The sequence below is a fragment of the Rutidosis leptorrhynchoides genome, chromosome 8, assembly GCF_046630445.1.
Source record: "Rutidosis leptorrhynchoides isolate AG116_Rl617_1_P2 chromosome 8, CSIRO_AGI_Rlap_v1, whole genome shotgun sequence".
In the NCBI taxonomy this organism is placed as follows: domain Eukaryota; kingdom Viridiplantae; phylum Streptophyta; class Magnoliopsida; order Asterales; family Asteraceae; genus Rutidosis; species Rutidosis leptorrhynchoides.
In genome coordinates this window covers 234,664,879-234,690,695 of record NC_092340.1, presented here as the reverse complement: position 1 = coordinate 234,690,695, position 25,817 = coordinate 234,664,879, and the positions used below count along the sequence as shown (strand labels likewise).

At 33.6% G+C, this 25,817-nt stretch overlaps 1 long non-coding RNA gene across 1 annotated transcript in view; it reads left to right on the top strand.

The window, feature by feature from the left end:
• The first annotated feature begins 1,395 nt into the window (after window positions 1–1,395).
• Window positions 1,396–25,817, top strand: part of LOC139863075 (uncharacterized) — a 71,330-nt gene continuing 46,908 nt past the window's right edge. Inside the window, exon 1 of the long non-coding RNA XR_011764392.1 lies at window positions 1,396–1,475. This is a non-coding gene — a long non-coding RNA (uncharacterized lncRNA). The remainder of the gene's footprint in view (window positions 1,476–25,817) is intronic.

The window sequence follows — 25,817 nt, the reverse complement described above, 5'->3', positions numbered from 1 at the left end:
TTGGAAAATAAGCTTCAGCTAGTTACCAAACACTTATAGAAAATAATAAGCTTCAGCTACCAGTTTTAAAAATAAGCTCTAGCTCCAGTTCTAGTGCACAAGTTCCAGCTCTAGCTAGTTTCATCCAAACACACTCCTTGATTCATTGCACGGAAAACAACGAAAATTGTACTGTATTTCTTACAAGTTTCAAGTTTCCTAGTATTAAAGTAAAACCTGTTGTTAGCTATTAACAATTGTCAAATTGAAAAAGAGAATATCACAAATTCATACTACCTCCGTCCCAATTTAATAGTCCACTTTATCTTTTTCGTCTGTCCTAAATTAATAGTCCACTTCCATAAATGGAAAAAAATAATTGATTAAAGTACTTTTATACCTTTGCTTTATTTAAATAAGACAAGTATAGGTAAAAAGTAATGGGTAAAACTGGAAAGTAGGAAAAAAGTAGACAAAAAGTACATGTGACAGTCACTTTTTCTTAAACTGTGTGTTTTTTGTCTATGGACTATTAAATTGGGACGGATGGAGTATATGGTAAGGCATACTCGTTATTCATGTGATCTTGAGATATAAGCCGAATTAGTTGCATTGTCGATGGCCAATTAGATGCAAGCATGCAAGAAACAACAGCTTTACCATGTAACCATAAGACTTTTTTGCTCCGTTTTATACCCAATATTGCTAACAGCGTCTCTCGGGTAATTTTTTTGTCTTTAGAATCCTTTGTTTTTTAAACTCTTGTTAAATAAATTCGTTATATTTTGACATGTGCAATGCATATGAGGGTAAAACCGCCTTTTTACCATCTTCTTCGTTTGAAATCTAAAGTTTGCTAAACTTGTTCTTCCCCAAAATTACAAACCCTGATTTAAAAAAAATAATAATAATAAAAGTAAATAATATATATATATATATATATATATATATATATATATATATATATATATATATATATATATATATATATATATATATATATATATATATATATATAGCAATCGATCGTCTTATTGTTTCTTATACCACACTACAACACCAGTATAAACATTTCAAAGCAATAAATAGAAATACTCAACTTCAAATTACATCTGGTTCCACGGTGATGGTTACATGGTCAGATGCGTTAATTCTAAATTTAACAAACTAGCTTACCTTGAAACAAAACTGAAAAATCCTTTAATCCTAAATCCTAACAGGTGAAACATCCCCAAATCCCTAAAAAGTGAAATCCCTAAATCGGTGAAACACACACATATACTCTGATTTCTTTCGTTGCCATGGTGGTAGTGGTGAACCTTCGATTTTGTTTTCTTGGTTGAAGAAGGCGGTGGTTGCAGGTTGTCGGCGGTGGTTGCAGGTTGCAGGTTGCCGGTAGTTGCTTCAGGCTTCCGCCAGTTGTTACACATGCGATTATGTTACTAGCAGTCGGAGGTGGTCATAGAGTGAAGAACAAAGTAAACATGGTATAGCAGGTATTTGAATCATATGAACACCACATTATGCCAAAATGCCAATTTTTTAGTTTTTTTTTTTTTTTTTTTTTTTTTTTGAAAAGCAAGCAAGTTTTTTATATAATATATAAAAGAAGAACACGAATTACACTAGCAAGTAGCTAGATAAAACATAGACCGCACAAACGCACACGAGACCACACACAAACCCACGAATAAAACTCACAAAACAACAACAAAGCTCGAAACACTAAAGGAACATTAGCACGAAGACACTAAAAAACACCCGACGACAAGTAAAGGAGACTATGAATCCGAATCCGAGGGCGCGCAAGAGGAGCAACATGAGCAACAACCAACTTCATTATCGTCCTCATCCGAATCTTTCATCACGTTCTCGATAAAATATCTTTCATGCCAACGAAAATTTTCCCGACGTCGACTACGCTTCATATTTTAGTATCTTTCATGCTAAAACAAATTAATGGTTTATGCTAAATTTTTATAATTTATGTGTGATTTTTTATTCTTATTTTATGCGAATTTGTATCCATAGATGTTGAATGGCAGTTTATTTTTTACAGTGCACCTACCTAATTTGTTCTGTTGCTTGTGACAGAATCAAATAGTGATTCTAGGAAGTCAGGTGGTAAAGAAGGTTTTGGTAGGTTGATCCATTGGTAATTGGTTATGCGCATGGTGTTGTTAAACATGACAAGTGCTGCAGAACTCTTCAGAAAACAATAGTTAGGGATAAATTAGGTTTGTGTTGGTTTAAGTTTAGTTTAGTTTTTGATTTTATTTAAAAAAAAAAAAAAAAAAAATAGGGTTTGTAATTTTGGAGAAGAACAAGTTGAGCAAAGTTTAGATTTAGATTTAGATTTAGATGGATAAAAAGACAATTTTACCCTCACATGCATTGCACATGTTAAGACTTGACAAACTTATTTAACATAAGTTTGATGGAGGGATGTTGATTGCAAACTTTTGAAAAACAAAGGATTTTAAAGGCAAAAAAATAACCTGGGGGACGCTGTAAGCAATATGAGGTATAATACAGAGACCAACGAAGCAAAAAAGTCTAATAAAAAATCTTGAAAAGCTAAATATAAAAATGAGTCCTTCCAATTTCTTTTAGAGGTTAACCATTATATATTAGCTAATATGCAAGTGAATATCGAATTATATGTTTTTTTTAATAGCGATTAGGATCACCCGAGGGGGACTAAACAACCCGTTGCGATCATCTCCCGTTTCGACTATGCCGATGCAGCGATAATAACCCCGCCCCCATCGCTGCCCGGGGGGAAACCTTGAAACCGATCCAAGGGACGGCCAAGTAAAACCCCCTCCCCTTTACCTCCACCAAACGATATGGGAAATGTGCCATGAGTGGATACTTTATGGCATGCAGGGACGGAGCTTGAAGATTTATACGGGGTGGTCGAGTTAGATCAAGCAAAACACGTAAAAAAAAAATTGGAAAAAATGTCAAATTTAACATAAAAATACATTAAAAAAATTTCGATCGTCGAGGATGGCCGACCCCACTTGCACCCCCTCCCTCCGCCCGTGATTGTATACATAACGTTGTATGTTAAATATTAGCCATTCAGTTTATCAAGATATCAATTAATATTCAGTTTTTTTATAACAATATTCTTAAACTTATTTGGTTAAATCGATTATGAAAAAGCCACAATAATATAAAGTATATAATTATAATTATTCGAACAAACATATTACATAACACATAACGTATATCATAAATTATAAATACATAAGTATAACGAATTGTATATAATAAAATATAGAGTAATAGGGATTTGATCCCACCGACCTATTCGCTAGATTTATAAACAAAAGTAGATTTTATTACTTTAATCTTAGAACATACGGAGTATAACACCTGCACAAGCATTCAAAAGGGAAATTAACAACTAAATTTCTCCAGCCCTCTAAGTCGATTACCCAAACTCGGGTGGCCCAATAGTAAATGTTTCATATTAAACCCTTATAAATTAAAAAATTGCTATCTAGTCCAAATCTTTTAGGGGTGGTCGGGGCCCTCCCCTGCCCTCTATATCCTCCGTCCCTGATGGCATGGATGAAATTGTGTTTTTAATATGTAACCAACGTGTGTCGAACTCTTGACCTCCCCTAAAGGAGGCAGGCTACCAATTAAAGGTTTGGAGATATTAGCCCAGATGACTTATGATTCAAAAGCTAGATGCACTCCGGTACCCTTGACACAAATACAACAACAAACAGAAATCCAAACTTTAACACTGAAATTTACAGTAATTAATTAAATATGTAATAAGTTTTCATCTTACTTATAATCTAGTTATAAACACAGGTTAACCTTGTCTCTGCCCATATAGGTCCCCCCTGGCATCATTTTCATAATATTTACCATTTTCCATCTAAAAGAAAAACTACCAACGAAGCATTGCTTCAACGGTACCCGGCCCTTGTGATCCCATCAGTCCCACATATGTAAGTGTTGGAACAATGACTTCACGCAGGCTCGAATCTGGGCGCTGGCATATTGTGGTGATTTATGGGTGAAGGTGTTTCGCCAGGCTCCAGTGGGCTACGGGGGACCGCTGGATGGGTTGACAAAGTCAACACAGGGCTTGCATATCCCTGCCGAAACATATGTTTTTTGGAACAATCTAAAAGAAAAACTATTACACTTTTACTTTATACTATTTAGACATATTTAGATAACAAAAAATTGTAGCATATAGTATTGATCTTACCTCCCAAACTTTTGACATATATTGACTGTGGACCACCTGTTGTCGGTTGCGGTAGACCAACGATACCAGCCACGTTATTATTCACTCCAAGACTTTGAGTTTGCAAACCAATAGTCGGCATCATGGTCCCGCTTCCAGCCCCAGTTGTGGTTCTGATTGTTATTCGATCCATTTTAACAGTTCCTGCACCAGGCGTACTGGATTGACCCACGCCACTCATCGTATTCGCATTAACTTTGAAGCACTTGCAGTCCACAAAAGGTTCCCTTGGCTCATCCCAGAAATGAGCTGACATGAAGATATACACATAGTTTCCTTGAAGATTACCCAATGGTTGACATGAGACCAAAAACACGTTAGATTCAACTAAAGCTAATAAAGATATACACATAGTTTCCAATATTGAATATTCGAGGACTCTGGTTCAAATCTTGTGGTGGCCATCACTAAGAGGTTGGTGGAGATCCTTGCAAGAGGTCTCATGTGCAAATCTTGTGGTGACCATGAAAGGGTTTGAAAAAGATCATGGATTAATTTGATTAGGCCGCGTACACTATAGTAAAAATACTCGCCCCCTCCCGAGTAACCCGAATAGGTTATCAATTTCATTATTTGAGTAACTAATGAAAAGTAGCAAGCAGTTTTCCCACATGATAGTCTCACAATGTTTTAAACAAGATTGAAGGTACGCGCTACGCGGCTATACATTATCAAAGAAAAATCTATAAATATAACGGTTGGCAAAGTATTAATGGTGCGAAAATGGCGTTTACAGATTATAGGTTATATATCCGAAATCACTGACTAGAAATTTACATCATCAATTACCTAACTACTACAAACTTAGATTAACGGCAATTGGGAACTAATTGAGGAAGACAACTGTGGAAGATAATTATCGAACTCTTGCAGATACTATAATGGCAATAGGGAACTAACTGAGGAAGATAATTTTCGAGCTCTTGCTGATGCTATATTTGAATCACTGATGTGTAGTGATTACATGTAATTTTTTTGATTGTAAAGATTAAGAACATGTGGGATTTAACTCTTGATACAGAACTGCTAATGGAACTGCCTGAAGAGTGCACATTTGAGACTGCATTGGCTGATTTGATTATGAGTAATAACGCGCGTTTAATAGATATCACTCATAGTCAAATCAGTCAATGCGGTCTCAAATGTGCACTCTTCGGGCAGTTCCATTAGCAGCTCTGCATCAGGAGTTAAATCCCACATGTTCTTAATATCTCCAATCAAAAATATTATTAGATGCAATCACCACACATCAGTGATTCAAATATAGCATCTGTAAGAGTTCGATAATTATCTTCCTCAATTAGTTCCCAATTGCCATTATACAGATTCAGAATATTTGTAAGGACTGGTCTGATATCTTCAGAAGTTAGGCGTAACTCTCTGATGGCTTCCAATGGCGTTTAGCGATATCTTTGAAGTATACCTAAAAGATTAATAAAACATTTCAAATTAGTAACACTTTAATTACTAATTTGTTTGATAATAAAAATAAAGGAGTTGTTATTTACTTATTAGGGCTCCTTTTAATCATTAAAGTTGTTAGAATATCTTCCCCACTGGCAATTCTATCAAGATCGAGCTGAAACTGCACAAAGCGTTTAAATAATCAACCTACCTAACGGGAGACACATGATAACTTATGTCAAATATCAAACATTTTTAAAAAGTATTACTTGGAGGGGAATTAGCTATGGAGGGGAATTAACCGTTGGAATTGAGTAATGGATGTATAATTTCCTTCTCCGCAAACGCTTATTTCGCAACGCACGCATGGCAGTTCGAGCAGCACGATTATCGGAGTACGATATCATCACAAAAAAACCCTATGTTTACCAGCGTGTGCAAGGCGTCCTAATATCACCGCTTTGGTACAAAACACATAATAAATAAATATGTTAGGTCACTAAATATAGGTTTTTTTTCTTTTTTTTTAAAGTCACTAAATATAATTATCAAGAATACGACTGACAAATCATAACTTTAAACCATAATCTAAAGTCAACTAATTTAAAAAGTTTCAATAAATATTATTATTTACCTCAAATAGAGCTCTTAACTCTGAATCTTCAACGTCACTAAACCCTAAACCCCAAACCCTAAACCCTAGCAATTCATCTTCTTCGTTGTTATTCAACAAGGTAGCCCATGTAAAGCAATTTTCTCTGTTGAATATCTTGTCTGTCTTAAGAAAATCTGCAAACTGTTAACACAAATAACTGAATAATGATATGTAGCTATCAACAACTATGATCGATGGATAAAGTAAAGTAAGTAAATATAACAATGAACCGAGGCTCAGATCGATGTATAAAATCAACTAAGAAAGCATCAAACCGTATGGCTGCAATATGCATTTTGCCCCGCAAGTATACGATTTTATTTTTTTTATTAACAGTCAACCAATAGTATTCGAATTGAGCATCCATTTTCTATCTTTTCAAACAATAGAGCGAACAATAAAGATCATCGAAGACGAAGAACCAAAAAAAAAAATCGGCTAAGAAACCGAGCCTCAAATTGATACATAAAGTCAACTAATTAATCCTGAATCGTATGGCTGCAATCTGCAGATTGCCCCGCCAGCATACGGTTACAACTTTTATGAACACTTCCATATCATACAAAAATGATCATCATTGCCTTTTGTATCTTTCCATATAATACATCTGAAATAACGAACAACCATAACAGTTAAGCAAATCAGACTGTTAACACAAATAACTGAATAATGGCATGCAGCTATCAACAACTATGATCGATGGATAAAGTAAAGTATAAGTAAATATAACAATGAACTGAGGCTCAGATCGATGTATAAAGTCAACTAAGAAAGCATCAAACCGTATGGCTGCAATCTGCATTTTGCCCCGCCAGTATACGAAATTTTTTTTATTAACAGTCAACCAATAGCATTCGAATTGAGCATCCATTTTCTATCTTTTCAAACAATAGATCGAACAATATAGATCATCGAAGACGAAGAACCAAAAAAAACGGGCTAAGAAACCGAGTCTCAAATTGATGCATAAAGTCAACTAATTAATCCTGAATCGTATGGCTGTAATCTGCAGATTGCCCCGCCAGCATACGGTTACAACTTTTATGAACACTTCCATATCATACAAAAATGATCTTCATTACATTTTGTATCTTTCCATAGAATACATCTGAAATAACGAACAACCATAACAGTTAAGCAATCAGACTGTTAACACAAATAACTGAATAATGACATGCAGCTATCAACAACTTTGATCGATGGATAAAGTAAAGTAAGTAAATATAACAATGAACCGAGGCTCAGATCGATGTATAAATCAACTAAGAAAGTATCAAACCGTATGGCTGCAATCTGCATTTTGCCCCGTCAGTATACGATTTTATTTTGTATTAACACTCAATCAATAGTGTTCGAATTGAGCATCCATTTTCTAAGTTTTCCAACAATAGATCAAACAATAAAGATCATCGAAAACCAAGAACCGCTAAAAAACCGGCTAATAAACCGAGACTCAAATTGATGCATAAACTCAACTAATTAAGCCTGAATCGTATGGCTGCAATCTGCAGATTACTTCGCCAGTATATGGTTACAACTTTTATGAACGCTTCCATATCATACAAAATTGATCATCATTGTCTTTTGTAGCTTTCCATATAATATATCTGAAATAACGAACAACCATAACATTTAAGGAAATTTAACTGAAAAATGACAAACCGCGAAGCTCATTTATGTGCATAAAGTCACACAAGGAAAAAACGGATCGTCGTGGCTGCAATCCAGAGATTGCCATGCCAAGATTCGAAAAATTGTTTTCCAAACCCCATATTAACGGGGGTCGGTGTAAGGGATTAAAAATCCACCCTGGCTGCAGACATCAGCAGTTGCATAAATTAAATGCCATCTGAGTGTTGCCACGTCAAGTACCACGAATATAAGCATCAACGTCGCCTGCGCTATCAACATGTAACATAACACTCACGAAAAACTTAAAAAAACTATAGTTTTTTTTCAAAATACAAGCGAACACTGTAACGAACATTTTGTTTTTAAAAACTCAATAAGCACATACCTGGCATTGACAATTCAGGAGAAAATGGGATTCAAAATCCACCATGGCTGCAAACATCAACAGTTGCATAAATGTTGCGACGCCAAGTTATCCTTATTTTTATTTTTAAATGGTAACGGTTGGCGTGGCAGAAACAGTACGCGACCAACCCTTGCTCAGCCTCTCTTCTTCGTCTGCTCATCCAAAAAAAAAAAGATATAAAAATATATCCTACAAAAGTATACATTGTTAATGACATAAAAATATACCCCACACAAAATTAACAATAAAGAACCATACATATTTCAAGTGTATTAGAAGAAATAAAAAATCATAAAAACTCATTCATATAAGAACTATTTTTTTATGTATTCACAGCAACTAAAACAAAGGAAAAAAAGATAAAAATACAGCACAATTATTTATTTCATCTATTCACAGCAATTAAAAAAAAACAGAAAAAAGATTAAAATACAAATTATTTTTCATGTATTCACAGCAATCAAAACAAAGAAAAAAAAGAAAAAAATACAGCACAATTATTTATTTCATCTATTAACAGAAATAAAAACAAACCAAAAAAAGATTAAAATACAAATTATTTATTATTTATCTCCTATACTAATTATGTAAAAGGTTTTTCACCAGCATGAACGATTAAAGGCGCAAAAAGCTTTAAACAACACAGAAACAACTATCCGTGTTAACCTGAAAGGCAAAGTGAAAGACAAAAAAAAAAAATCTCAATCGAGATGAAATCGGTTAAGCATACCTGTAACGAAAACGATTAAGCACACCTGTAACGAAATCGATTAATCACACATGTAATGAAATCGTTCAACTTCAAAAACAATTCGATTTTAAGACTGCAATAGCAAACAAAATTAAAGAAAAAATTCGCTTAACTGAAAGGAGGAACCTAAATGGAGAAAGCAAGAGTGATTAAGCACACCTGTAACGAAATCAATTAATCATACCTGTAATGAAATCGTTCAAATTCAAAAGTAATTCGATTTTCAGACTGCAATAGCAAACAAAATTAAAGAAAAAATTCGCTTAATTGAAAAGAAATCGATCAAGCATACATGATTTAACTCTGAATAATCAAACTTAGGCAACTGAAAGGAGGAACGTAAATGGAGAAAGCAAGAGGGTGAGGGAAAAGATAGGGTTAGAAAGAAGAGAATGGCGTATGGACAGAAGAGGACGCAACAGGGTGTGGTGAACAACAATACGCTACAGTTCATATCCAACCACTCTCCACACATTTATTATATGTTTATGTAAAAAAATATATATACAATATAAAAAATGTAAAAAAATATATGTATAAAAAAGTGTAAATAGCGTGAATAGTAAATCTATGTGAGTAGAGTGCCACGTGGACCAATTAGATGGCAAGGATTCCTCTCCCTAATAGAAGATGGGTAATGTACTTTGTCGTAGAAAAGATTAATGAATGTTATTTACCCAGATTAAAAGAGACGCCGAGACGAAGACGAGTCGGTCAGGACCTTGAAAGGCCGAGTCGGTCAAGACGGGGTCGGGATAATATAAACATATCAAATATTAATATTTTAAACATAAATATTTTAATAAACAATATTTTAAAAAATAAATAATCTACAAATAATTTATAAGATGATATAATGTTAGTTTAATTAATATAGAAAGGGTTTTCAGGAACTCAAAACGACAGAAACCTGTGAGGCTTTTAGTATTAAGGGTTAATGTATAATATATAGATGTTTTCTAAAACTATAGTTTATTTATTAATTTATCATTAAGGGATCATATATAAGTCGGTGTTTTTCCCAGCTAATTTTTAAACGGACTTGAGATTTTCGTTTACATTATATCAAAGCCAGAAAAAAGCCGACTCTTTCCCGACTTTGACCTTACTTTTTATGGTTGATCGACTAAGTAGACGACGGGATGGGCTACTCACCAAACTATCGCAACGGCCACCGCAATCGCCGTTTGCAACCATGTTATTCACAACGAAATCATGCAAGCATTATTAAACTATAAAACTGAACAAACATAAAGTTGCAAGAAACATGATGGAGGAACAGAAGTTTGATCGACTTTAATAGGACTCTGAGAAATCAAATTTGTAATTACTGATTGACTTAAAGCGGCACAAGCCTCCATAAACTTTTCCGAAATGAGCACAAGATAATGTCGATTATTTACCGCATCAATTATAGAATTGGCTGCTGAAGGAATCCTGTTTCAAGAAAGCTCCAATTGTTATGATTAAAAACACAAAATATAAGTCAACAAATCAAGATAATTTGGTAAATGATTACTTTCCATAAACATATAAGATAAGATGTACTCAGAGCATCCATGAGCATTCAATATTATTATCAGAGCTAGCTCAACTATAGTCCCAAACGGTTTCTGCATATGAATAGTGTTAAAATGTTAATATTTTTCTAGACTAATCTAGAATTAACAAGCGAGATTAGATAGTAGATAATAGATATTTACTAAGAATGTACTAGAAGATGTTAACTAGAAAGGAGTGAAAAATAGCTAGTCAAAAAATCAGAAGCTTCTTGAAGAAGCATACCAACATATAATGGCTATAAATAGCCTAAGTGATGTTGAATGACTTCTGGTTACAAGTCATAAGCAAGAATGTGTACTGAAAAGCTGAAAGTCTCTTTCCTCAAGTGCATGCCAGTGAAGCTGCTCTCCTATGGTGTCTCAAGCACCATATTCCTTTCAATATGGCATTCTTCATGGCAAGTAGGATGAATGAACTTGTGCATGATGACTCTCTTCCTCTTCCGTATGGAGCTCATCTCATCAAGCTCTTCAGGTACTTGAAAGTTCAAGCGCTACACTTTGATGGTCTAACCACCTCTCCAATCAACTATTATTCGGTTAGAGCATTCAATGAAGTTACGTAGGACGAAAACACACATGCATGGAGCACAATCGGGTCTGAAGAAAGCATGGAAGAAGATCAGTTCATCTCCCTTCGATCACCAATCTAATGGGTTGTGCTTCATCATCAGAATCAACAAACCCACAAGCTACTAAAAACGTTCTTAGCAAATTTCACTTGTGGGGGAAGCACTTCGCATCCTTATGATCGACCTTAAAACAAACTTCATGTACATATCATGCATATGTCATGTGAGATACTACGCATGTTATCTTTGTATGTTGTTTTAAATAAGAGCATTTGCTCGATGTGTGCTTCTTTATTTGTTACCTCCCCCTATCGTAACAATTAAAATATAAGCATAAGGAGTTAACATGAAGGCAAAAGCTCCCCCTAGAAAGATAATATCTAAAGCATTCAGTTTAGTTACTCCCCCTAGAATTTTGGGTGCAAGATGGTAAGCTTGAAGACCCTCATTTTGAATTGAGATGTGGTTGACGGGAGGTTGACAAATGGTTCTTATGATGTCACCTTTTGAAACAAACATGGGAAGACGATTAAGGTTTGGGCTATGGTTGAAGAATTCAACTCCTTCACAGGGAACACGCATTAGTTTTCCAAACTCTTGAAGAGTCATGGAGTATTCTCTATGAAACAAACGAAACTTGATTTCGTTTGTAGGAGTTAGTTCATAGTTGGCGTAAAATTCGCGAACATTGGTAGAGTGAACGGACCATTGAGGGTTAAGAATGCATCCCATTGAATAATTGCGAAGTTTTCAATGAGAGATTCATGAAAGTGGTCAACTATGACTTGGAAACCTTCGGTTATTGGTCGTGAGCTAACTAATAGCCTATTGTGGTTAACCAAATTCTTGACATCTTCGGGAGAAGACAAAGGAAGGTTGTCGAATGAATTAGAAACAGATGAAGTTAAGTCGATTAGAAAGTGATTATTAGGTGATTTGTTTGAATGACTCATTGTGAAGGATAGATTTGTGAAGAACTTGCATATTGATACTTTCTTTATAAAGAGAAGAGTCTTTCAAGCATTTTTCCTTTTTGAAGTAATTGAATCTTTTAAGAAAATGAATCATAGTTAAGAATGATAGATTATATTCATTATGATTCAACCTACTGAATGCACACAAATCTTTGTTTGAAAAATTTATTGTGCATTAAATTCTTCTCCAAAAGAAAAGACACATGGTCTGCAGTCCAGACTGCGGTCGACCGTTGTATTAACCGCACAGTATCTGTTAATTTTTCAAATCACCCATTCAAGTAACAACTATTTATTAAGACAAACCACTGAATGTTTAAAGACACAATTAGTCATTACATCATTATAAATCATGATTTTACTATCTACGTTTTCGGCTTCCCTCTCCAACATGCCTTGAATAGCTTACATCATCATTCCTTTGGCATGATATAGCTTTCATAACCTTCTTTATCAACTTCTTGATCTTGGATTGGTATCTTTCACCCTTGAGTTGATTCAAATAAATTTTCTCCATTTTTGAATTGGGGTCTAAACCATAGAAAGGATCTCTTGATTCTTCAAAGATTTCTTCCTCATCACTGTCTTATATGTTGTCTAAATTAACACGAGCATTCATCATTTCTTCATACACTTGCTCGATTAAATCAGAATCATTATCTTCAATGTGTCCCTTTGACTCATACCCCATTTTTGTGATTTTATTTCTGCTAAGTAGCTGAAGAGATGGAGGATGTTGATCATTATCGGTGATCTCAAAGTAATCAAATAACTTGTTGAGATGCATTCCGTACGGAAGTGCCCTAGAAGTATCCTTGGGAACGTCGCTCATTCTCGTTGCCATGAGATAAGCCATCTTAACACGTACTCCTTTTTCTAGACACCAGAGAAGAGCAAATTGAGTGGCATGAACATTTGAGTGATTTTCTAGTTTACATTATTTGTTCCAAATGTCATACTTTTAACGTAAATGTCTCCCAAGAACCCCATCCTCAAGTAAGTCACTTCTTGACACATTCCTTCAACACAGTTTATTAATTGCTTGATCGCCATTTATGAAGGTTGGAAGTTGAGAAAGACTGTGGCATGGAAGAAACACTTTCCTTCCGTTGGAACTTCCAGTATGTTTCCAAATTCTTCAAGTGAAAGTGTATATCGTTGGTCGTCGATTCTGAATGAAATTAATCCTTCATCAAAGGTGAAGGTAGTATAGAATTCACGAATCAAGGAGGTGTATACGGGACCTTCTAGATTAAGGAATGCATTTCAACCCAGATTTGTAAATGCGTGAACCGTTTCAGGAAAATATGTACATTTGATCATCCTTCCTTCTGCAATTTTCAGTGTGCTTATGAATTCACGATTATACACCGATCTTTTTGTGTTTGGAGGAGGATTGTAGATTCCCTTCCCTTTGATTGTCTTTCCTATGCAACAACACTTTTATTTAAATTAAAGTGATCGTACAAATGACTCAATTGTGTAATCACAGCTTTTGCAAACTTAGCTAACATAAGCATAAGTATGTTCTAGTGTTAACTTTCTTCACATTCTTACCCTCTTTTTGGTAAGAATATGTTTGCAAATATATGAACACATGTTTTCAAAATGTTCATATAGCACAATGATTTTCAAACTTAGTTATCATCAATACCTAGTATTTTGATGTTAACATTCTTCACATTCTCACCCTCTTTTGGTGACAATGCGTTTGCACTTTAGATCATTAGTGGTTTTCATAATGTTTATATGGATCCGTGTTTTGAAAATTCGAGTTTCATCAATACACAATTGTAAACTTGATTTTCATCAACACAAATGTTTTGATGTTACCAATTTCTACATTATTACTCTTCATTAGTGACAATGTGTTTGAATCATGTGAACAATGAACTTATGAAAACCTAATCTAGTTGTATGATGAACCCTAGAATTCAAAGTCTTAAATTGATACAATGTTACCCATGATTTTAAATGTTTTGGAGGTTTTCATGAACACAATTGATTAATAGCATCAATTTAAGTAGGATTTTCGAATTAGGGTTTCTTCAAGCAATGTTTGATGATTTCATCATACCAACACATTTGAATGAAGGGATTCATAGATTAATCTTAACAAGATTCAAGATTAAGGATGAGAAGGAGCAAATTCGTCGGAGTGCGGTTGGAGATCTTGAGTCGTGGAGGAGAGGGAAATAAAAGCGATTTTGAATAAAATACGGAATGAGGCAAGAACAAGGTTAAAAGGCCTGTCAGTACCCGTACGGTCGACCCGCGGTCAACTGTAGAGAATTTATTCGGTTGATCCCGCGGTCTGTCGTAGTTGACCGTGCAGCTGGAATAGTGGACATCTTATACGATTCTTCACGTCGAGCGCGTTTTGGTGATTTTGTCGTTTCTATAGAATACTTGAGGACAAGATTTCTTTGCTTAACATTGTATGATCACATCCAACCGATGTTTCATCAACAATGACACGTATGTAGACATGTATATGTGTGTGTGTGTATATATATATATATATATATATATATATATATATATATATATATATATATATATATATATATATATATATATATATATATATAGTTACACAAAAATTATACACATAAAGCACATTGTCCTACAACTAGTATGCAATCCATTCAAGTAAGCATTTATTCCTAAGTTATGCATAATCTTATTGAGAAATCCTTTTAACCATTTAGAGGATGTGCAATTTTGAAATCGTGACATATTGACTTAAAACACATTAAGTTTTAAATGCACAATCCTCTTTTCTTAATGTTTTATCATTGATTCTCATTTATCCTAAGATTACCCAACCTTTGACTTATCCCTCCTATAGATTTGCTAGATTTCTTTACCCTTCCTAGGTTTTCAATTTTCTTGATAATTGACCTTGGACTTAGAGTACTGTAACAACCCAGAAATTTCTGACAAAATTTAAACGAAATCTTTACATGATTTCATTTGACCTCGACTAATTCCGGCGATTCACGAACCATTATTTGTAAATAATTATGTATTAATATTAAATTGTTATATTAATATTATTATTATCACTCATCATTATCATTTAAAAGTATTATTACTCTCAATATTATTAATATTATTATTATTAATAATTATTATTATCATTAAGATTATTAGTATTATCACTTTTACTAAAAGTGATAAGATTAATATAAATATCATTATTATTAATACAACTTATTATTAATAATAATATTATTATTATTAATAGTATTATTAACATTTATAATGATTATTATCATTATTACTAATTATAATTAAAATTATCATTTTTATTATTAATATTGTATTATCAATATTATTATCATTATTTTTAACATTAATAATAATATTATTATTATTAATAGTATTAAAAATATAATTATTATTTATATTATTATTATTATTTATATTATTAGTATTATTTTGATATTATTATTATTATTATTAATATTATTATTATTAATTCTATTATTATTAAAAGCATTATTATTTTATTATTAATATTAATTATAAATATAAATTAGGTTAGAAATTAGGTAATTCACTTTTTATTTTTTTATTTATTTCCTTTTAATCATATCTGCTTTTAATTTAAAATTAAATCGTGATCCAGCTTTTTATTTTTTTATTAATCGTGATGATTTTTTATCGCCATTTTTATTTTTTAATTGATCGTGATTTCATCTACTGGTTATAATCTTGTCTCTCTCATGTTCCATGGCTATAAATAAATTCAATCCAGTTAAGTGATATACCATACGTATTTACATTATCAATTATCAATTTCAATTAATCGATTTTTTTTAAAATATGCTCGATATCCCTGTTATTGATTCATTTTTCAAAAACCTTGAATTCAAATCGTTTTTCAAAATGTAAAAGTGCAGAGTGGTGTGGATTCACATAAAGAAACTATCTGCAAAATATTGGTTTTCAATTCTTAAAATCGATTACGAATTTTGGAGTCAAAGTTTTTGAGCAAAAAGTCAAACGATTTGTTTATGAAGAAATTCGAACTTGTTTTGATGTTTCCTGTTAAGTTGATGACTGGGAAAGATTATAGGAATGATTTAAAACATATGTTGTGTTATAATTTTTATCTAAAACAAACTAGAATTCGAAATTTGATTTTGAGTTAATTTTTTTCGCGAAGAACCAGACTGCTTCTGCAGTTCTATACATTTTAAAAAAAAATCAATTCATTTACTTCTTGTTTGTTACATTTCATTTTATATCTTAATTAAAACAGTTAGCTAGCTAGAATAAATTATTAAGTATGGTCGAAGAAAAATCAAAGAAGAAGAAGATGAAGTTCAAAAAGAAATACGAGTTATATATTTTATAAAACGAATATAATCAGAAATGAAAGGGGCGGAGGAGTGGTTATGAGTGTTAACTGGTTAGCGGGAGGTCACGGGTTCGAGCCTCGTCTGTGACATTTTTTTTGGAAAAACTTTTAAAGGTTCGTGAATTCGAGGACAACTATGCACTTGTTCAGTGCCATCATATGCATATTTACTACAAACTATCGTATCGTATCGTACTTAAATATTGCTTCCGCTGTATATCTGCTGCTTTAATGATGATTTCTTGCCATGCTTGAAATTTTCATGCATTACTTACCAATTCATTTAAAAACATTTAATGCTCTAAATACAATGTAATATATTTATCTTCCGCTACAAAACTCAATAAAATGTCTCATATAGAGTCGTTCTCGTTTATACAACTATGATTTGATATAATTAGTCACAAATACCCAGGCAATATTTGGGGGTGTGACAGATTGGTATCAGAGCAGTATTGTTGTAGAGAACCAGGATTTCATTTTAAGTGTGCCTTATACAATTAGGTACCTTAGCAATGTAGGACTACAATTTTCCTTGACTATAGTGCCTTTAATTGTTGCCTTTAATTGTTAAATGCTACACTATACCTTAGAAACTATACTTATTAAATTCTTTAATCTTTCTTAGAATGCCGAGCCAACCTAAGAACTCTGCTCACTCTCCTAAGTACTATCCAATTCCGCCACCACATTTAAATGCGACATCATGATTTCTGAAATTCTCGACATTCCTTTGTCATCTATCATGGTTTTGTGTATTACATATGTATTACACGAAATGTTATCCATGATTCTTGAAATCTCTACTATTCATATTCATTACTTTCAAAATCTTTGCTTTCTCGTTATTTTTGATCATTGAAGTTTCTTGACGAGTGGCGTCTACGAAACTCTAAAATGGAAGGGTTTGGATTACCGATTTAAAGGATCCTATAGCTCAAGCCCCTGGACCTGAATAGGCCATCGCGCATTGAAAGTCTTTAATCGAAAGTTTATCTGATTACATACTTATCATTTTTAAATCTCGACACGTCATACTGCCATTATTGCATAAATGGAGTATATACACATCATATCTTAGCATATCTATCCCAATAGACTTTGTCTAACACTTTTCCTAAATTTCTTCCGTAAATTACGGGAATCTTTTTGCTATATATACGTATTCAAGGAGACGAATATATCATTCAGTATCCAACACCCATTTCATATCAAACCCTATTCCAAACACATAATATGGATTTCTCACTTGATTTCTCGAACTCCTCGAGCTCTAATGGCAGCGTAACCGGAATGAACCAACCAATTAGTCATCATCTTTTCTGGATGAATTGGGGATGGGTTCGTAGTCTACTTAATCAATGGAGAAGTGAAGAAGGTGATCCTTTTCACCCACCACATTGCCCTATTAGTGAAGAACCTGAAGCATTTACCGGCGAACCAATCTGGAATACTATTTTCACCCTCATTTCCAGGATATCCCGCCACGAATATATAATATCCATAATTCTAGATCTTATTCATCCACTCGTCCAAACCGCCAATCATCCCGGAATAATAGAAGAAGTCAACGAGCTTCGCGCTCGAATAGTGGCTCTGGAGAATATGGTGCAAAATCTAAGAGCATCAGCAGCATAACCAGCACCGACAACACCACCAGTACCAGCAGTACCGCTAACATCACCAACACCGCAAACACTGTAAACACCATCAGCATCACCACCAACAGCACCAACACCACCAACAACAATATCCGCATTCCAAGCCTCAATCACACTCGGTACCTCGGATATCAACATCATACGCCCCATAGATACCAATGAATATTAGTAATAATGAGTTAAGATGTATTGACTCATTCTTCCTATAGAATTATATATGTATACTTTATATATATATATATATATATATATATATATATATATATATATATATATATATATATATATATATATATATATATATATATATATATATATATATATATATATATAATTTGGAACAATAATAAATCTTTTCGTACTAAGATATTACGTGTGAATCTTAACTAGTAAGTACTACTTGGTTAATTCATAATACTAATATGCTATGATGTACATCCTTCGTTAACGACTTAACAATCGTTAACTATAATCTCTGTTTCAACTCAATGAATTCCATTTCATAATAAACTAAGTGCATTATTCAAATACATGTTCGATTGTATACTTTCATTTCAAAGTACTCGAAATTTTTTTTAAAAAAAAAACATTATTCGTGCCTTGCGAAGTTCACAAGGATTCCACGAGCATCAACATCATACACCGAGGAAAATCAATAATAATGAACGATGAAGTATTGATTCATAACTTCATTAGAGAAATATTCCCCTACGATTATGTAATCTCTAAGGTTTTGGAGATTATCTATTCTCGTTTCAACCGCAAATCAAATGAGTTTAATATTATATTAACTCATTAAATCTATATTATATCTGAAGAATACATATATGAACGTATATCTTCATAAAGATTGTAATTAAAAATTCTTTTGTACAAACTGTTAATTGTGAAAATATTTTAACGGGTAGGTAAAACCCGAGAAATATTTATATCTCACATTAATATGTTACATTGTACATTCTTCAAATTCTGATTCAATAATCAGTAGCTATCCTACTTACATTCACAAGATATATGTATTCATTCACTAAAGAACAACCATTTTCATAATTTTGGCATATTAGAATCCAAGTAAAGCTTTAGCAGGTGTTATCTGAAATGTCCCGTTCTTATTGATTAAAAACGTTCCATATTAATTGATTTCGTTGCGAGGTTTTGACCTCTATATGAGACGTTTTTCAAAGACTGCATTCATTTTAAAACAAACCATAACCTTTATTTCATCAATAAAGGTTTAAAAAGCTTTACGTAGATTATCAAATAATGATAATCTAAAATATCCTGTTTACACACGACCATTACATAATGGTTTACAATACAAATATGTTACAACAAAATAAGTTTCTTGAATGCAGTTTTTACACAATATCATACAAGCATGGACTCCAAATCTCGTCCTTATTTAAGTATGCGACAGCGGAAGCTCTTAATAATCACCTGAAAATAAACATGCTTAAAACGTCAACAAAAATGTTGGTGAGTTATAGGTTTAACCTATATATATCAAATCGTAACAATAGACCACAAGATTTCATATTTCAATACACATCCCATACATAGAGATAAAAATCATTCATATGGTGAACACCTGGTAACCGACATTAACAAGATGCATATATATAAGAATATCCCCATCATTCCGGGACCCCCTTCGGATATGATATAAATTTCGAAGTACTAAAGCATCCGGTACTTTGGATGGGGTTTGTTAGGCCCAATAGATCTATCTTTAGGATTCGCGTCAATTAGGGTGTCTGTTTCCTAATTCTTAGATTACCAGACTTAATAAAAAGGGGCATATTCGATTTCGATAATTCAACCATAGAATGTAGTTTCACGTACTTGTGTCTATTTTGTAAATCATTTATAAAACCTGCATGTATTCTCATCCCAAAAATATTAGATTTTAAAAGTGGGACTATAACTCACTTTCACAGATTTTTACTTCGTCGAGAAGTAAGACTTGGCCACTATTGATTCACGAACCTATAACAATATATACATATATATTAAAGTATGTTCAAAATATATTTACAACACTTTTAATATATTTTGATGTTTTAAGTTTATTAAGTCAGCTGTCCTCGTTAGTAACCTACAACTAGTTGTCCACAGTTAGATGTACAGAAATAAATCGATAAATATTATCTTGAATCAATCCATGATCCAGTGTATACGTATCTCAGTATTGATCACAACTCAAACTATATATATTTTGGAATCAACCTCAACCCTGTATAGCTAACTCCAACATTCACATATAGAGTGTCTATGGTTGTTCCGAAATATATATAGATGTGTCGACATGATAGGTCGAAATATTGTATACGTGTCTATGGTATCTCAAGATTACATAATATACAATACAAGTTGATTAAGTTATGGTTGGAATAGATTTGTTACCAATTTTCACGTAGCTAAAATGAGAAAAATTATCCAATCGTGTTTTACCCATAACTTCTTCATTTTAAATCCGTTTTGAGTGAATCAAATTGCTATGGTTTCATATTGAACTCTATTTTATGAATCTAAACATAAAAAGTATAGGTTTATAGTCGTAAAAATAAGTTACAAGTCGTTTTTGTAAAGGTAGTCATTTCAGTCGAAAGAACGACGTCTAGATGACCATTTTAGAAAACATACTTCCACTTTGAGTTTAACCATAATTTTTGGATATAGTTTCATGTTCATAATAAAAATCATTTTCTCAGAATAACAACTTTTAAATCAAAGTTTATCATAGTTTTTAATTAACTAACCCAAAACAGCCCGCGGTGTTACTACGACGGCGTAAATCCGGTTTTACGGTGTTTTTCGTGTTTCCAGGTTTTAAATCATTAAGTTAGCATATCATATAGATATAGAACATATGTTTAGTTAATTTTAAAAGTCAAGTTAGAAGGATTAACTTTTATTTGCGAACAAGTTTAGAATTAACTAAACTATGTTCTAGTGATTACGAGTTTAAACCTTCGAATAAGATAGTTTTATATATATGAATCGAATGATGTTATGAACATCATTACTACCTCAAGTTTAGTAGGTAAACCTACTGGAAGTGACAAGAAATGATCTAGCTTCAAAGGATCTTGGATGGCTTGAAAGTTCTTGAAGTAGGATCATGACACAAAAACAAGTTCAAGTAAGATTTTTACTCGAATTAAGATAGTTTATAGTTATAGAAATTGAATCAAAGTTTGAATATGAATATTACCTTGAATAAGAAAGATAACCTACTGTATATAACAAAGGTTTCTTGATCTTAGATGATTACTTGGAATGGATTAGAAAGCTTGGAAGTAAATTAGTAAACTTGAAGGGATTTTTGAAGTGTTCTTGAAGTGTTCTTCCTATGATGATTATAGCTTGATTCTTGAAGTGATTTTTGATGAAGATGATGATTAACTACTGGAAAAATACGTTCATAATAGTGTGTGTGTGTGTGTGTGTTGAGAGAGAATTAGAAAGAGAATTGGAAGTGAAATGGAGTGAATGATGAGTGGTAATTGGTGAGTGGTGAGTGGGGTTAAAAGTAGTTCTAGTTAGTTGACTAGCTCATGGTAGAAGTTAAAATTGATTAGTCATACATGACATAATCAAGAGTGGAATCCCATGCTAGTTTCTATTGGTATATACCCATAGTAAATACGTTTTGAAGCTGTGTATAATACGGGTAAAAATACGACTAGAATTCTTGATGAAAGAAAAGAATGGGAAAGTAACTGTAACCATTTTCGTTAAGTATGAGTGTTTTGATATATGTCTTGAAGTCTTCCAAAAGTATTTTAATACATCTAAATACACTACATGTATATACATTTTAACTGAGTCGTTAAGTCATCGTTAGTCGTTACATGTAAGTGTTGTTTTGAAACCTTTAAGTTAACGATCTCAATTAATGTTGTTAACCCATTTTTTATTATATCTAATGAGATGTTAAATTATTATATTATCATGATATTATGATATATTAATATATCTTAATATGATATATATACATTTAAATGTCGTTACAACGATAATCGTTACATATATGTCTCGTTTCGAAATCCTTAAGTTAGTAGTCTTGTTTATATGTATATAACTTATTGTTAATATACTTATGGAGATACTTACTTATCATAATCTCATGTTAACCATATGTATATACATATATATATCGTCATGTCGTTTTTACAAGTTTTAACGTTCGTGAATCGCCGGTCAACTTGGGTGGTCAATTTTCTATATGAAACATATTTCAATTAATCAAGTCTTAACAAGTTTGATTGCTTAACATGTTTGAAACATTTAATCATGTAAATATCAATCTCAATTAATATATATAAACATGGAAAAGTTTGAGTCACTACAGTACCTACCCGTTAAATAAATTTCGTCCCAAAATTTTAAGCTGTTGAAGGTGTTGACGAATCTTCTGGAAATAGATGCGGGTATTTCTTCTTCATCTGATCTTCACGCTCCCAGGTGAACTCGGGTCCTCTACGAGCATTCCATCGAACCTTAACAATTGGTATCTTGTTTTGCTTAAGTCTTTTAACCTCACGATCCATTATTTCGACGGGTTCTTCGATGAATTGGAGTTTTTCGTTGATTTGGATTTCATCTAACGGAATAGTGAGATCTTCTTTAGCAAAACATTTCTTCAAATTCGAGACGTGGAAAGTGTTATGTACAGCCGCGAGTTGTTGAGGTAACTCAAGTCGGTAAGCTACTGGTCCGACACGATCAATAATCTTGAATGGTCCAATATACCTTGGATTTAATTTCCCTCGTTTACCAAATCGAACAACGCCTTTCCATGGTGCAACTTTAAGCATGACCATCTCTCCAATTTCAAATTCTATATCTTTTCTTTTAATGTCAGCGTAGCTCTTTTGTCGACTTTGGGCGGTTTTCAACCGTTGTTGAATTTGGATGATCTTCTCGGTAGTTTCTTGTATAATCTCCGGACCCGTAATCTGTCTATCCCCCACTTCACTCCAACAAATCGGAGACCTGCACTTTCTACCATAAAGTGCTTCAAACGGCGCCATCTCAATGCTTGAATGGTAGCTGTTGTTGTAGGAAAATTCTGCTAACGGTAGATGTCGATCCCAACTGTTTCCGAAATCAATAACACATGCTCGTAGCATGTCTTCAAGCATTTGTATCGTCCTTTCACTCTGCCCATCAGTTTGTGGATGATAGGCAGTACTCATGTCTAGACGAGTTCCTAATGCTTGCTGTAATGTCTGCCAGAATCTTGAAATAAATCTGCCATCCCTATCAGAGATAATAGAGATTGGTATTCCATGTCTGGAGATGACTTCCTTCAAATACAGTCGTGCTAACTTCTCCATCTTGTCATCTTCTCTTATTGGCAGGAAGTGTGCTGATTTGGTGAGACGATCAACTATTACCCAAATAGTATCAAAACCACTTGCAGTCCTTGGCAATTTAGTGATGAAATCCATGGTAATGTTTTCCCATTTCCATTCCGGGATTTCGGGTTGTTGAAGTAGACCTGATGGTTTTTGATGCTCAGCTTTGACCTTAGAACACGTCAAACATTCTCCTACGTATTTAGCAACATCGGCTTTCATACCCGGCCACCAAAAATGTTTCTTGAGATCCTTGTACATCTTCCCCGTTCCAGGATGTACTGAGTATCTGGTTTTATGAGCTTCTCTAAGTACCATTTCTCTCATATCTCCAAATTTTGGTACCCAAATCCTTTCAGCCCTATACCGGGTTCCGTCTTCCCGAATATTAAGATGCTGCTCCGATCCTTTGGGTATTTCATCCTTTAAATTTTCTTCTTTTAAAACTCCTTGTTGCGCCTCCTTTATTTGAGTAGTAAGGTTATTATGAATCATTATATTCATAGATTTTACTCGAATGGGTTCTCTATCCTTCCTACTCAAGGCATCGGCTACCACATTTGCCTTCCCCGGGTGGTAACGAATCTCAAAGTCGTAATCATTCAATAATTCAATCCACCTACGCTGCCTCATATTCAGTTGTTTCTGATTAAATATGTGTTGAAGACTTTTGTGGTCGGTATATATAATACTTTTGACCCCATATAAGTAGTGCCTCCAAGTCTTTAATGCAAAAACAACCGCGCCTAATTCCAAATCATGCGTCGTATAATTTTGTTCGTGAATCTTCAATTGTCTAGACACATAAGCAATCACCTTCGTTCGTTGCATTAATACACAACCGAGACCTTGCTTTGATGCATCACAATAAATCACAAAATCATCATTCCCTTCAGGCAATGACAATATAGGTGCCGTAGTTTGCTTTTTCTTCAATAACTGAAACGCTTTCTCTTGTTCATTATTCCATTCAAATTTCTTCCCTTTATGCGTTAATGCAGTCAAGGGGTTTGCTATTCTGGAAAAGTCTTGGATGAACCTTCTGTAGTAACCAGCTAGTCCTAAAAACTGGCGTATGTGTTTCGGAGTTTTCGGGTTTTCCCACTTTTCAACAGTTTCTATCTTTGCCGGATCCACCTTAATACCTTCTTTGTTCACTATGTGACCGAGGAATTGAACTTCTTCCAACCAAAATGCACACTTTGAGAACTTAGCGTACAATTCTTCCTTCCTCAATACTTCTAACACCTTTCTCAAATGTTCACTGTGTTCTTGGTCATTCTTTGAGTAAATAAGTATGTCATCAATGAAAACAATGACAAATTTGTCAAGGTATGGTCCACACACTCGGTTCATAAGGTCCATGAACACAGCTGGTGCATTAGTTAAACCAAACGGCATGACCATAAACTCGTAATGACCGTAACGTGTTCTGAAAGCAGTCTTTGGAATATCATCTTCTTTCACCCGCATTTGATGATACCCGGAACGTAAGTCAATCTTTGAATAAACAGACGAGCCTTGTAGTTGATCAAATAAGTCGTCGATTCTCGGTAGTGGGTAGCGGTTCTTGATGGTATGTTTGTTCAACTCTCGGTAGTCGATACACAACCTGAATGTACCATCTTTCTTCTTGACAAACAAAACAGGAGCTCCCCACGGTGATGTGCTTGGTCGAATGAAACCACGCTCTAAAAGTTCTTGTATTTGGCTTTGCAGTTCTTTCATCTCGCTGGGTGCGAGTCTGTAAGGAGCACGAGCTATTGGTGCAGCTCCTGGTATAAGATCTATTTGAAATTCAACGGATCGATGTGGGGGTACTCCCGGTAATTCTTTCGGAAATACATCGGGAAATTCTTTTGCTATGGGAACATCATTGATGCTCTTTTCTTCAGTTTGTACTTTTTCGACGTGTGCTAGAACAGCATAGCAACCTTTTCTTATTAGTTTTTGTGCCTTCAAATTACTAATAAGATGTAGCTTCGTGTTACCCTTTTCTCCGTACACCATTAAGGGTTTTCCTTTTTCTCGTATAATGCGAATTGAATTTTTGTAACAAACGATCTCTGCTTTTACTTCTTTCAACCAGTCCATACCGATTATCACATCAAAACTCCCTAACTCTACAGGTATCAAATCAATCTTAAATGTTTCGCTAACCAGTTTAATTTCTCGATTCCGACATATATTATCTGCTGAAATTAATTTAC